We start from the raw sequence: 13,795 nt of genomic DNA, 5'->3' as shown, positions 1-13,795 counted from the left end.
AATGCAAATCGAAAGTACAATGAGGCATCACCTCACACCAGTCAGAATGGCCATCATCAAAAAATCTACAAACAATAAATGCTGGAGAGGGTGTGGAGAAAAGGGAACCCTCATACACTGTTGGTGGAAATGTAAATTGATACAGCCACTATGGAGAATAGTATGAAGGTTCCTTAAAAACTAAAAATAGGACTACCATATGACCCAGCAATCCCACTACTGGGCATATACCCTTAGAAAACCATAATTTCAAAAAGAGTCATGCACCACAATGTTTATTGCAGCTCTATTTACAATAGCCAGGACATGGAAGCAACCTAAGTGTCCATCGACAGATGAATGGACAAAGAAAATGTGGCACATATATACAATTGAATATTACTTAGACATAAAAGGAAACGAAATTGAGTTATTTGTAGTGAGATGGATAAACCTAAAGTCTGTCATACAGAGTGAAGTAAGTCAGGAAGAGAAAAACAAATACCCTATGATAACATATATATGTGGAATCTAAAAAATAAAACAAAAGGTTCCAAAGATCCTAGGGGCAGGACAGGAATAAAGACGCAGACGTAGAGAATGGACTTGAGGACACAAGGAGGGAGAAGGGTAAGCTGGGATGAAATGAGAGAGTAGCACTTACATATATACACTACCAAATGTGAAATAGATAGCTAGTGGGAAGCAGCTGCATCACATAGGGAGATAAGCTCAGTGCTTTGTGACCACCTAGAGGGGTGCAATAGGGAGAGTGGGAGGGAGACGCAAGAGGGAAGGGATATGGCGATATATGTATACGTATAGCTCATTCACTTTGTTATACAGCAGAAACTAACATGATATTGTAAAGCAATTATCCTCCAATAAAGATGTTAAAAAAGTTAAAAAAAAGTCGCTCACCTACCCAGTAGTTCCAAATGCAAATGCACACTTTTTGTATTTATTTCATGCTAACACACTGAAGAAAAATTTGTCACGAAATGTTTGCCTGATGTCTAAACTTTTTTAAAATTTTCAATATTTTATATAATATAATCATCAGGTGCTTCTTGCTTGGACTTTTAAACATACTTAACCAACTAATAATAATTAGAAAAGGAATGGAAAATGTATGAGGACATTTTAATGCAAGATGGTAATTTAATGGAGCAAAATATCTCATTTTTAAGACATGATTGTGTAATAGCCAGAAGATTGCTGCTATTACAAAGTGACTGTTGAGGATTTAGCTCCTTTATTGGATTTCACAATTGCTAAAAAAGTTTAGGTGCTATGCAGAATGTCTGCAGTTATTATTTCTGCTAGTCTTTCTTGTCACAAACCTAAAGAAGTGGTACAGATATAGAAGGATTGATTTAACAGGAAGAAGTTTGTTTCTTTTAAAGATGCTCATCAATGACATGCACACCATTGTCTCTAAAGGGAAAGGCATAAACTTTTAGTACTTTGGACATGCGAAAAATATTACATTTCAAAAAAAAATCCTACAAAAATGACCCTGAAAAATTGTCTAACATGGAAACCTACCAATACAAGTCAGTTGTTTAAGTAAGACAGTTCTGTCCTAAAGTGGACAAATGAGAAAGACTGAACAAAAACAGTGTCCCGGGGCTTCCCTGGTGGCGCAGTGGTTGAGAATCTGCCTACCAATGCAGAGGACACGGGTTCGAGCCCTGGTCTGGGAAGATCCCACATGCCACGGAGCAACTAGGCCCATGAGCCACAATTACTGAGTCTGCGCGTCTGGAGCCTGTGCTCCGCAACAAGAGAGACCGCGACAGTGAGAGGCCTGCGCATTGCAATGAAGAGTGGCCCCCACTTGCTGCAACTAGAGAAAGCCCTCACACAGAAATGAAGACCCAACACAGACATAAATAAATAAATTAAAAAAAAATTAAAAAAAAAACGGTGTCCCAATTGATCCCCATGACATAATAGATATATATCGCAATAGAAATACCAAATAGATTTTCTATAAAATGTATTGTTTTTAGCAGAAGAAATACATTGTGTATTAGATTTACCCTTTACTTCTAATTTAAAGAATGCTGCCATCCTCATCTTTTCTTTCATAACTACTCTCCTTGTTAACACTCTATAATGAGGAAAAGGCAAATCAGTTGTGTCTTTATACCTTGCTGCTAAACAGAAGCAACGCAGCCATTAATGACTTTAACATATGTTCATGTTTTCCTGGCCACTGGGAACTTCATTCATCTGTTTCTCCTTGAGGAGGCAAGATATGTCTGTTAATAGCATGATGCTGAATTTCTTTCTCTGAAAGTTGTTATTCAGAACAAAATTTTCAGGTTCAACATTAGACGTGAAGCAACTGAGAGAGAAGGTGTGCATAAGGGATGAATGACTCTAGTAACATCTGATCTCATCTTTTCCTCCCCCAAGCCCTACGCCTGCCTTCATTACAAATCAGTCCACTAGGTGGTGATATCAATATGTAACTTCAAAAACAAGGCATCAGAATCTTTAAATACATAGGTTCATAATTTCAATAAAAATATAGCATTAAGCAATACACTAAGTATTTTGACACTGACTTGCGGACCATGGATTTTAATCTTAGATCAGAGAGTTAAGTGATTATCAGATAATTAGCTTAGTAATTTAAACTCCTCCCATCCCTCCCTGCCCAAACTAAGAGATGTGCTTTTAATTTTACTTGAACCATTTAGCTAATTGTATCAGCCTCAATTTTTCTTGTCAGTTCAGTCTAGCTTTGGTCAAGTTACTTAACCTCTTCATGTCACATTTTTTGTCTGATCTAATATGAAAAAGCACTAATAAAAATGATTATAAAACACTTTGCAAATTTTAGTGCCAAAGACAACTACACAGCTTTGAAGTCACCAGAAGTGTGACAAGTGTTCAGACAAGTACATAATTAAACTGTCCAAACTGCATTAGCTATTGATGACATTTAACTAGGGCTGACTGTTCCTATCAAACTATGAGTTTAAATTATATTGGCCTCTGTAACTCCCCTAGACCTTAGCAGACTAGAACTGGCAATGGGCATTGAAGTCTGAAAGTTGTGTACTTTTAATGACAATAATGGAAATATGAACAGATTGAAATCTCTTCAATTATATCTTTTGTTTCCTGTAGAAGAAATGATAACTCTTTTTTTAATTTGAGTATAATTGCTTTAAAATGGTGTGTTAGTTTCTGCTTTATAACAATGAATCAGTTATACATATACATATGTTCCCATAACTCTTCCCTCTTGCGTCTCCCTCTCTCCCACCCTCCCTATCATAAGTCAGAAAGAGAAAGACAAATACCATATGCTAACACATATATATGGAATTTAAGAAAAAAAAATGTCATGAAGAACCTAGGGGTAAGACAGGAATAAAGACACAGACTTACTAGATAATGGACTTGATGATAACTCTTTTAATTAGTTTTTCAGGGAAAATGTTGAATGGCATTAGTGTAATGACAAATAATGACAAATCAACAGTACTACAGTTCAAAATGGAATCTTTTGGTAACCTACATGTCCCACTTTCACCACTCTATGAGTAAAATTGAAGTCACATTCATATTTGTGCCTGAGTCTCACTGATACCAAGCTCCCACCTGCTCACAGGAATGTAATTACTCCACAAATATTTCTGATAATCCTTGAGATGTGACTTAAATGTATCCTACATGAAGCCTAGTTATTGCTCATTATCCCTGGTAGCTGAGTTGGATCTCTGGAGCTGCTAGCATCCCACATAACACCACAAAGGAGACCCCTAATTAGAGCTGCTTTGCTTCCTCTCTTCTGACCCTTGTCTACTAGAAAAGTAGAAATCACTTCAGTTATTTACAGCAGAGAGAACTGAAGGCAGGGAAGTAGTTACTTAAGTGATATTAGGGCCGAGAATCCAAACAGGGGATCAAGTGCAACCCTAAGATTACCAACAACAGGAAGCCAGTTTATCCCTAATCTGAAGGAACGAGGAAGAAGTGATGTGACCAGAAACCAAGAAGTGGAAGCTACAACCACAGAAGGAGAATCTGTCATGAATGTAATTCATAGAAGAGGTACAATCTTCACTCAAGAAGCTTCCAGAAGCCACGTGGCAGTAGACCGATAACCAGGCTTCTTTCTCTCTTCCTAATCTCCCCATAATACCTTTTATTGTCCTAACTCAGGTAGAAACTAGCCAACATTGAAGATGGCAGAAGGAAACACACAATGCTGCACAGCAGATCAAGGGTAAAAAATAGACAGGAGGACAACTAGGTACTGGCTCTGCACAAGATTGGCTGCTGTGGCTGGATTTTGACGCTAACTGGATTGAGTGATATGCCCTACTTTAGAACAAGAGTTGGTAAACTGTTTTTGGAAAAAGCTTCATAGTAAATAATTGTGGACTCAGTAGGCCATGCCATACTATCCCAACTACTTGAATGATTCTGCTTGGTAGCACAAAACCATCCCTAGGCAATATGTAAAGAACTGTGTTATAATAAAACTTTATTTACAGAAACAGATGTTTCAAGAATTTAAGCTATTCCATGGTATTATTGCCTCGGCATCCATTTTGTTTGGCCAAGCGGTCTGTGGGGCCTTAAATTGACACAAGCCCCCTGAGGTAAGCACATGTACTAGATAACAGTCCACAGAGTCCCAAGCAAATGTGAGTTCCTGATATGACTCCCCCAGCAGTATTTGTGATCAACAGTCTCCCCCATCTCTTTGGTTCTTCCCCTCCTGTAACAAATAAGACCCCCATGGGGCTTGCAGAAACCCTGCTATTTTTGGCTCAAATTGACCAGTTCAGTCATAGGCCAGGAATCCCAAAGTGCTCCACCCACAGATCCTAGTAAAGGCATGTGCTTCAGGTCCTGGCTCTCTCTCTGTCTGCACCCTGCCTTGACCCTCCCCATGTGGTCCCTTAAGGCATGCTGTGTACTTCCTCCAGGACATGTGGGTAATAAACTTCTCTATTTCACTTTCTCTGGTGGTATTCTGTTGAATGGAGCCTAACCATCTGCCATCTGTGTTCTACTTAACATATGTTAATTTAACTAAATCATAACAAGATGGTGGGCTGGCTTTGGCCTGAAGACCATAGTCTGCTGACCTTTTTTCTAAAATTACTGTCACCACTACTTGTTCAGGGCTCAGGATATTTCAGTGCAAAATCAAGAGTGTAACACTCCCTTCCACTACGGCACATGGTTAAGAGTTTTATAGGAAGCATTTCTTGACTTCAAATTATTAGAAACATAACGGGCATAATCTTATTTTTCAACCTTACTATTTCAATAAATGTCACATTTATTTATTTTTTAAGTTAAACTATATCAGAATTTGGGTCATGTCAACAGATTGACAGTGGCTTCAATGTTAGTCATTTTAGGGACTACCAGCTTGCTTCTACATTCAAAGAAAACATGAAAGTATACAGTGCAAAGAAAATGAGATAAATGTCTCTAATCTTTAGACCATCATAGTCACCAAAAATACCCTCATTGTTCCAACAGACTCTATCAAAGGCTAGGAATTCCACACAAGACAAAGGATGGTCAAGTGGGGAATACTTTTGCATTCTACTCCTGACTCAACAAATCACACTGCTCTCCAGCCAGTAGGTCTTGCTGCTGAGTGTGGTTCCTCGTGCTGTGTGATCCTTTCTTTCTGGAGCAAACTCTTTCTCGAGGACTTCCCTGACTAGTACACCAAACAGAGCTCTATTGCCAGAGCCCCAAGCTGGTAGAAAGCCCAGGTTACTCTTTTGTTGGGAGAGGTCATTGCTTTGTTTTTTGTTTTGTTTCAATCCACATGTGAATCAGTGAACATAAACAGACCTGAGAGAAGGGAACAACTCTTAATTCCCTATATCTGGCCTAAGTCACAGTTTAAGCCCATCTGGGATGCCTGCTATACTTTATGTGGTTTTATAACCCTCTGGCAACTTCCCTAAATGGATTCGAAGCAACCGGTATTCTATACTTTATTTTCAAGATAAATTTGTAAATCATCCCATACATATTTGTAATCCTAGTTTGAAAGCAAATCATTCTGGTTCTAGAGGACTTGTTTGAGATGGAGAAGCCAGGTTTTGGATGAACCAGTGGTTGGGGTAGGGTGGAAGGGATTTAGTTGAATTCAGCTATTTGCATCAGTTTGTGGGTTGCCTATGCTGGTACTTTCAGCAAAATCAGAGAAGTTTGGACTTAGATACCCTAGAAAGAGCCCTGTAATTAATCAGATTCAATACAGGATGTTGGGAAAGCAGTAAAACGTCTGGAGAAAAAAGGAAAAGAACAGTGGATCTAGAGATCTATAAAATGGGCTGATTACACTCATTACAAATTTGTGATAGGTATATTATAGATTTTTAAATGGATTCTATCAAGAAAAATCAACAAGTAAACAAGCAAAAACCCCTCATGGTAGTTGTTTTTTTCCCTTTGGTGATTCTACAGGGAACAGAATAGAATGTTCTAATCTGTTAGCAGGGTTTTAGGTTACAACTATGCATGACATTGTAAATACAGTCACGTTAGTGTGTGTGTGCTGGTTTTGCCCAGTCAGTCAGCGTGACTCAGTTCCACTATTCAGACTGGCGTATCCTGACAACATGATTTTCTGGGACAAGCACTGCCACTTGTGGGCGCGGTCAGCTGTCTTCAGTCAGGTGGACTGAACAGGACTGAACAGGATCTCCCCACACTGAACAGGATCAAGTTTCCACTTGAATACGTCAGGTTAAAATCTGAATGTGTAACAATCAGTGTTCAATAAGACAGTTTCTGAGAGCAAATCTGATGGCAGGCGTTTGCATGGCTGTAATTGGTAAACAGAGGAAACTAGGAACTAAAGGCATAGAGGTGGGGAAAGAGTACCTAAAAATATAAAACAGGACAGAAGCCAGAAAGGTAGGACTTAACAGAGCTCAATTCATGTACTATATTGTATGAAATGAAATAGGAAAACTGTGAATGAAGCTGTAAATTCATGCCAGGATTTGGAAGAATTTTATTACCCGCTAGAGTTAGACTCTTCTATATTTTGATATTTCTACGTTCTTTTCAGAGTAATACACACTTTAATTTTTTCCCCAACCACATCAAGGCAGTATTCTGAACAATAGTTGCTACTATATCAGGAGTTATAGTTTTTTCTTTTATTTTTATTTTAGTGAAGTCAGCATTTTCTACAGAGTAGCCTGAAGCTATTTTTAAAGATCCATCATCAATGGTGTACTTTTTAACACTTTAGCACTAAGGATGCTTTAAAGGAGGGGAAAAAATGAGGCCACATTTGAATATAAAGCAGAGCGATATCATAGTAAAAAAAGAAACATTGATTGTATTTTCTTGTTTTCCTTCAAGAAATGGCAAATATATAGCTTTCATAGTGAGGCGTTGCTTTCTAAATATAGAATGTATGACTTTTTATACATTGTCATGCCATAGAATCTTTGAATCTGAGGTTGGAGGGGAGAGTTCCTCTAGTCCTACGTTTATCACCCAAGGAGGAATCAGCTCGTCATCATCCCTGACAGAATCACAGACAGCTTCTGCTTCAAAAGCCTGCAGAGATAGGGACCTCACAATTTCACAAGATCACTCTATACTGAGGAGTCTAGATAGCTAGAAAGTTCCATCTTATATTGATCCAACAGGCAGTTACTCATAGCTGATGTGCATCTTTCCCAGTTGTGTTTATGGAACTATCTAGAATAACTCATCTTTTACCCTCAAGTTCTCTAAATATAAAGGCAGTGCCACTGTAAAGGAGGAAGGGGATGAAAGAATATTCCAGAAACCCTTTAAAATATATAACCTGGAGAAACATTCCAAATTCAGTCTTTATAAAGAAGTACAGCTTAGAGTCCAATCATATTTACTATTTAAATAAAAGCTGACATTTATTTATAGCATATAATTTAAATAGCACTGTATTTTTTTTTTCCATCACGCATTTTCCTTAAATTAGCACACAGCTCCCTTACACAGCTCTGCGGTCTGATGTGAGGCAATCTTACCTCACAATTAATGTCACTGGAAGAATACTGGTAGAGAGAGAGAGAAGAACAAGAAATGATAGATTTAGTACTATATTTTATTGAATCTAGTATGCCATTAGTTATAAAATACACCTTTATTTTATGGACCACTATGGATAGATGAATTATGGTATTTATTAGTTTGAGATATTAGGACACTAAGCAGAAGCTGAACCAGACCATTTCCTCTCTTCTTATTCTGTTTTGAGTGTAGGCGTGCCTGAGGACAGGAGCAAGAACACAAGGTGACTATACCTCCCCGTATTCACGTTACTTATGCCAAATACTCAAAGCAAGTGTTGAGAGTGACTGGAGATGTGGGGTGAGAGTCAACATAAATAGGCTCCATATTTTTTCGAGTAGCATCATTTGAAGATGGCTAACAGCCTAGTGAAGCCTCTGGGGATGACAGCATTTTCTATTAAGACTTTCGGCACTCTTGGCACACAAACACTAAGTGTAGGTGTCATTTATTAAATCTTATCCATTGCATGCCACTTTGTGCAAAAGCTATTTCTTCTTCTTCCTTTTAGATCTTTTGGAAAGCAACAATGGCAGGATGAAGAATAGACTGAGAACTTTCAGGTGGGCTGGGAGAATCTGGAGACAGAATGAAGTGGGGCAAACAGGAGAACTGGAAACGTAATTTCCATTACCTGCTTTATTACATGCTCATCAATTTCTTCCTTAATATGTTTAATTTAGCAAGTTAAAAGAACAAGTTATCAATGACATACATAGGTGGACATAATAAAAACTAGAAAAAAGAAGAAAAATACATAAGTGGAAGGATTTGCCACTGATGGTAGCAGAGACTAATATTTTAAAATATTCTGTTGCGGGCTTCCCTGGTGGCCCAGTGGTTGAGACTCCACCTGCCGGTGCAGGGGACACAGGTTCATGCCCCGGTCTGGGAAGATCCCACATGCCGCAGAGCGGCTACGCCCGTGAGCCATGGTCCCTGGGCCTGCACGTCTGGAGCCTGTGCTCCGCAATGGGAGAGGCCACAACAGTGAGAGGCACGTGTACCGCAAAAAAAAGAAAAAAAAAATTCTGTGGCTATGGACATTGGATATACACAATCTAGCAATAAATATTATCACATTTTAAAAATTAGACCTGTGTTAGTTTAGCATGAATTGTACTGCCAGATTGGTGTTGAAGTTCAAGAGAGGGAATTTCACTCTAGAAAATTCCCTAGAGAAAATAATATAGACTGAATTTATATCGTAAAAAACCCCCACTAAATTAAAGCTAATAGAGCTACATGCTACAATGGTTTAGTGACTCTTTGCTGTATTATGTAAACCAGTTCCTCTGAAAATGTCCTTGATTCCTTAGAAGACAAGGATGTTTTACTAAACTTGTTTGTGAAATGTAACGTAGCTCAGGGGTCTATCATCTGGCAGTTGGGAATCATGACATAATGGGAGGATGAAGAATAGACTGAGAACTTTGGGGTGAAGTGGCAGAGTCTAGAGACAGAATAAAGTGGTGCAAAAAGAGATCTGGAGACATAATTTCCATTACCTGCTTCATTACATGCTTGTCAATGTCTTCCTTAATATGTTTAATTTAGTGTATTAATATGGCATTGCTCAACTATCTTCACCAAATTACTCACTTTCCTTTTATGGACCTGGCTTATAACAACCTGCAAATGATATTAAAGGTCAACCTTCTATGTAAATGAAAAATCACAGTCTTGGGCAGAATCACAGGTTTCTCCTTCCATTACTATGGAGAAGTGTCCACTCTTCCTCTCTTTTTGCCTTTTTCTCCTCTCACTTTTCAACCTTTGTATTTTATGTAGGACAATAAAGTTCTCCCGTTCTTTTAACTTGAAACATAGGGGGAAGAAATCAAAACAAAACTCATTCTCTTCTCTCTTAGCTACTGATAAGAAACTCTGTGGATATCAAGACCCCAACATGAATTATTGCCAGAGAGTGGTATTTGTAGCTAATTTTAACTTGACACTGAAGCCTATGTGTGAAGTGTGATGCTTTTCCTTTTCCTAGATATTCAGAGGAATTGGAGTACTGTTATTCTCTCTCATCTCTTTATTAGCTGAACAAGAAAATAATTTTACTGAATTATGGCCACACAGATGGCAAAAATAATTTTTCTGGATTACTGGGAGTGAACTGTAACATAAAGAGCAGAGAAAGAGCTTCCCTGGTGTCGCAGGGGTTGGGGGTCCGCCTGCTGATGCAGGGGATACGGGTTCGTGCCCAGGTCTGGGAAGATCCCACATGCCGCGGAGCAGCTGGGCCCGTGAGCCATGGCCGCTGAGCCTGCGCGTCCGGAGCCTGTGCTCTGCTATGGGAGAGGCCACAACAGTGAGAGGCCCGCGTGCCGCAAAAAAAAAAAAAAAAAAAAAAAAAGAGCAAAGAAAGACTGTAGCACTGACAGAATATTCTTTCTCCTGCTAGACTATAACTCCCATCCGGTCCCAATTCTTTTTCCCTGTATTTGTGTCTTTTATGACATCTTTACAGCCTCTTTCATCTAAAGCATTATTTCTTTGCCACTTAATTTGAGATGACCTTTTAGCTTGATTTGGCCAAAACAACGTGACAGAAGTGAAGGTGTTCCACTTCTGAACACAGACCTCAAAAGGCCTTGTGAACTCTCACTCTCTCAGTTACCTCAGTCAAGAAAATAAACCCCAGCTCGCCTAGTGGAGGATGAGAAATCATGTAAAGCAGAACCCAAAGAGCCGAGATTATCCTAGTCTTAATGGCCCTGAGCAACCCACCAGCTAACTCGGTTTTATAATAAACTTGATTGCTCAAGATCAGTTGAGCCAGATTGAATCAGCAAGACCTCTCAGCTGATCCATACACCCATGAGCTAAAATAAATGTTTATTGCTGTATGCTACTAAGGTTTTGTGGTGGCTTATCATGGAAAAAATATAACTTAGATAGGGGTGTTTCTAAATTAGAACTTTTCTTCCTTTTTCAACTCCAGTGAACCAATGGGTACTGAAAAGTGGCAGTAGGTTGAGGTATCTACTTCCTTCCTTGAAACTAGTTCAAAATTTCTAGAAGTTCCCAAGGGAAATATGCTATACATTTTTCCACTTTTCTTTCTACCAGTTGTCCAAAATCTTTTTCTTTACTTTACCAGAGGAAAAAATAGTTACAAATCAAGTCTGTGTTTGGAATTCTGAACTTCTTTTATATTTATTTTTCCCACCAAGTTCCCAGGGAAAATATGCCCTCTCATTACAGTTTTCTGTCAACTAGCTCTAAGATCCTTGACTCACTTCATTCACATGGAGGAATAAATGAATGAAAATGCATTATGGAATGAGTTGAATTTTAACAGAGCCCCAAAGCCTTACATTGTTTTTTCTTAAATTGTAATGTTAGGTCACTTGTATCAGAACATCCTGCAGAAATGACTAAAATGTATGTTGCTAGGTCCTACCCAGACTTACTACATCAGGAACAGAATCTGAGCAGAAGTAAATACAATTACATCGTACTGCAATTTTTGTTTGTTTGTTTTTTGTTTAGTGTTGTTTTCCACTGCTGAGATTATAAAACAAAGTCAGATCAGCAGTCAGGTCCTTCATTTCATTGAAAAAAAAGTTTGGTTTGCAGTCAGGGATCCGTCAAGAAAAAGAAACCACTCTATGTACTCCTGTTATACAGGTTTATATTTGGATGTAAAGTTAGAAAAACATAAAAAATTGCCCAACTACTATGTGCTAGGGGAACAAAGGTTAGAGAAGTTGTCACCAGCATCTAAGCAACTAATTACTAAAAAGCTAACCTGAAGTTTGCTTCAAATGTTACCTCCAACACCAGCCCACATGTCTGTCCATAATTGTCCCTGGAGACAGAGGTCTATCCCTGTCTTCCACTCCAGAATTCATGCAAATGTCTCATTACCTGACTCTTAAATTGAAACAAGATGGAGAAGGAGATTCTGTTAAATGTACTTCCTGGCTTCTCCTCTGTGATGCAGACATATCATAGATGGGGCTGGTGATGGGGTCAAGATGACCACAGAAAAAACAGCACATATCCAATCCCTGAGGTAATGACAGTAAATCTGACATCTAAAATTTTAAGGAAAAAAACATCCAGCTTTAGGTAGAAAGCTAGACTATCAGTAGTATCTAAATATTATTTACACTTAAGTTTGAGAATTAAACCAGGTAAAAATTAAGGTGGCATTCCTCTCATACTCTACAGGTATCAACGATTTGGTTTTCACAAGGGCCTGAGCCAGTTTCTATCTTTCACATTATACGTTTAAAGTTTTCTCCTGAAACTTTGGTAAGCTTTACACCTTGTTTTCTGATAGTGCACTTTGTTATTTTGATTACATAATTTATTAAGTGCTCACAACAAGCCAGTGGGATGAGTATTATTCCCATTCTGTACCTATTGTAGTTGAAGGACAGAGATGGTGAAAAATTAACACAAAGTCATACTGTTTGTAAAAGAGCCAGAATTTAAATCTATAGCTTCTAACTCCAAACTGTATGCTTCTCCTACTTTATCTCTCTGTCTCTGTCATAGAATTTTCCAGCAAATAAAGTTCTCTATGTTTTTCAGAAAGGAGTATATAGCACTGTTTTCTATCTCACACGTGTCCTTTCAGCCTCCAGGGCTGATTCTCAAATTGGAAAGGAGGAAATGCTTCATAAACAAGGCCTCTACCTTTTCTCTCTGGGGCATCTCTTTTCATATTTGTCACTAGTGGTAATAGGCCAAAGTTGCAAATCATATTGTATCTTACTTTATTGTGAATGACAATTTTGTTTGTTTGTTTCAGTCCTCCAGCATCTATTCCTTCTTTCTACCAGCACATCAGTTTCTTTTCAGAAGATTTCCTCTTTCTTTCTGTGTGTAGTCTTATCAGGACTTTGAAACCAGGTGTTTGCCCCCTGCTATGGAGGCGGAAGTGACAGAATACTCCATTCCCCAGCCTAGTACAGCTGAGGACATGTGATTCACAATTGGCTAATCAAATGCTTTCCTCTAGAGCTTTGAATTTTGAGCAAGGGATGAAGTCACAGGTTCAATTTGGAGATGATGTAATTCAATGAGACTGTTCCTGCTATAAAACTTATTTCTGTAGTCCCTGTTTCATTGCAGCTTTAGTTTCTGTCAGTTTCCAAACAACAAACTTCCCTTAGATTGTGTGAAGGTAAACTGCTACTATGCTTAACTTTTTACTATTGAAGTTAGCCAGATTCAATTTCTATGCAATTAAAGAATCCAAATTAATATAATAATCTCTCTATTAATTAATTCACTTACCTCAACTCATTCAAAAAATGTAAACCATGAATATTAAAATAAAAATAAATGAGAAAACAGGAAAGTAAATCATTTTGTATTAGGTGATTGTCTTATATTTAATGTATAGCAGGTATAGTAATCAGGAGTGGGTTCAGTTGCAAGTAGAAGAAAAAAAAATCCCATTGTGTTTGAAAATCTTGGAGGAAAATGAAAGAAAAACTGAGAATAAAAAAGATAAGATGGAGATAGGAACAGTTACTACACAACATTTATGCCATAAATTCACTGAAAGTGTGCCTCGACATTGACTAAGAGCTTTCCGGAAGTCTAAGCAAGCAGAAAACATTGTCAGTTGCATATGTCTGAAAATTCCTTAGTTAAAACCCTGTAACTTGCTCAGAAGGAAAATTACACATCACTCTGAGTCCAGAGAAAAAAAATCTGGTGTCTTTTGTTCTCATGTGGAAACTGTACAAAGTACAGTAAATAGTATCTA

The sequence above is a fragment of the Mesoplodon densirostris genome, chromosome 8 (assembly GCF_025265405.1).
Source record: "Mesoplodon densirostris isolate mMesDen1 chromosome 8, mMesDen1 primary haplotype, whole genome shotgun sequence".
In the NCBI taxonomy this organism is placed as follows: Eukaryota; Metazoa; Chordata; class Mammalia; order Artiodactyla; family Ziphiidae; genus Mesoplodon; species Mesoplodon densirostris.
This window is presented reverse-complemented; position numbering follows the sequence as displayed.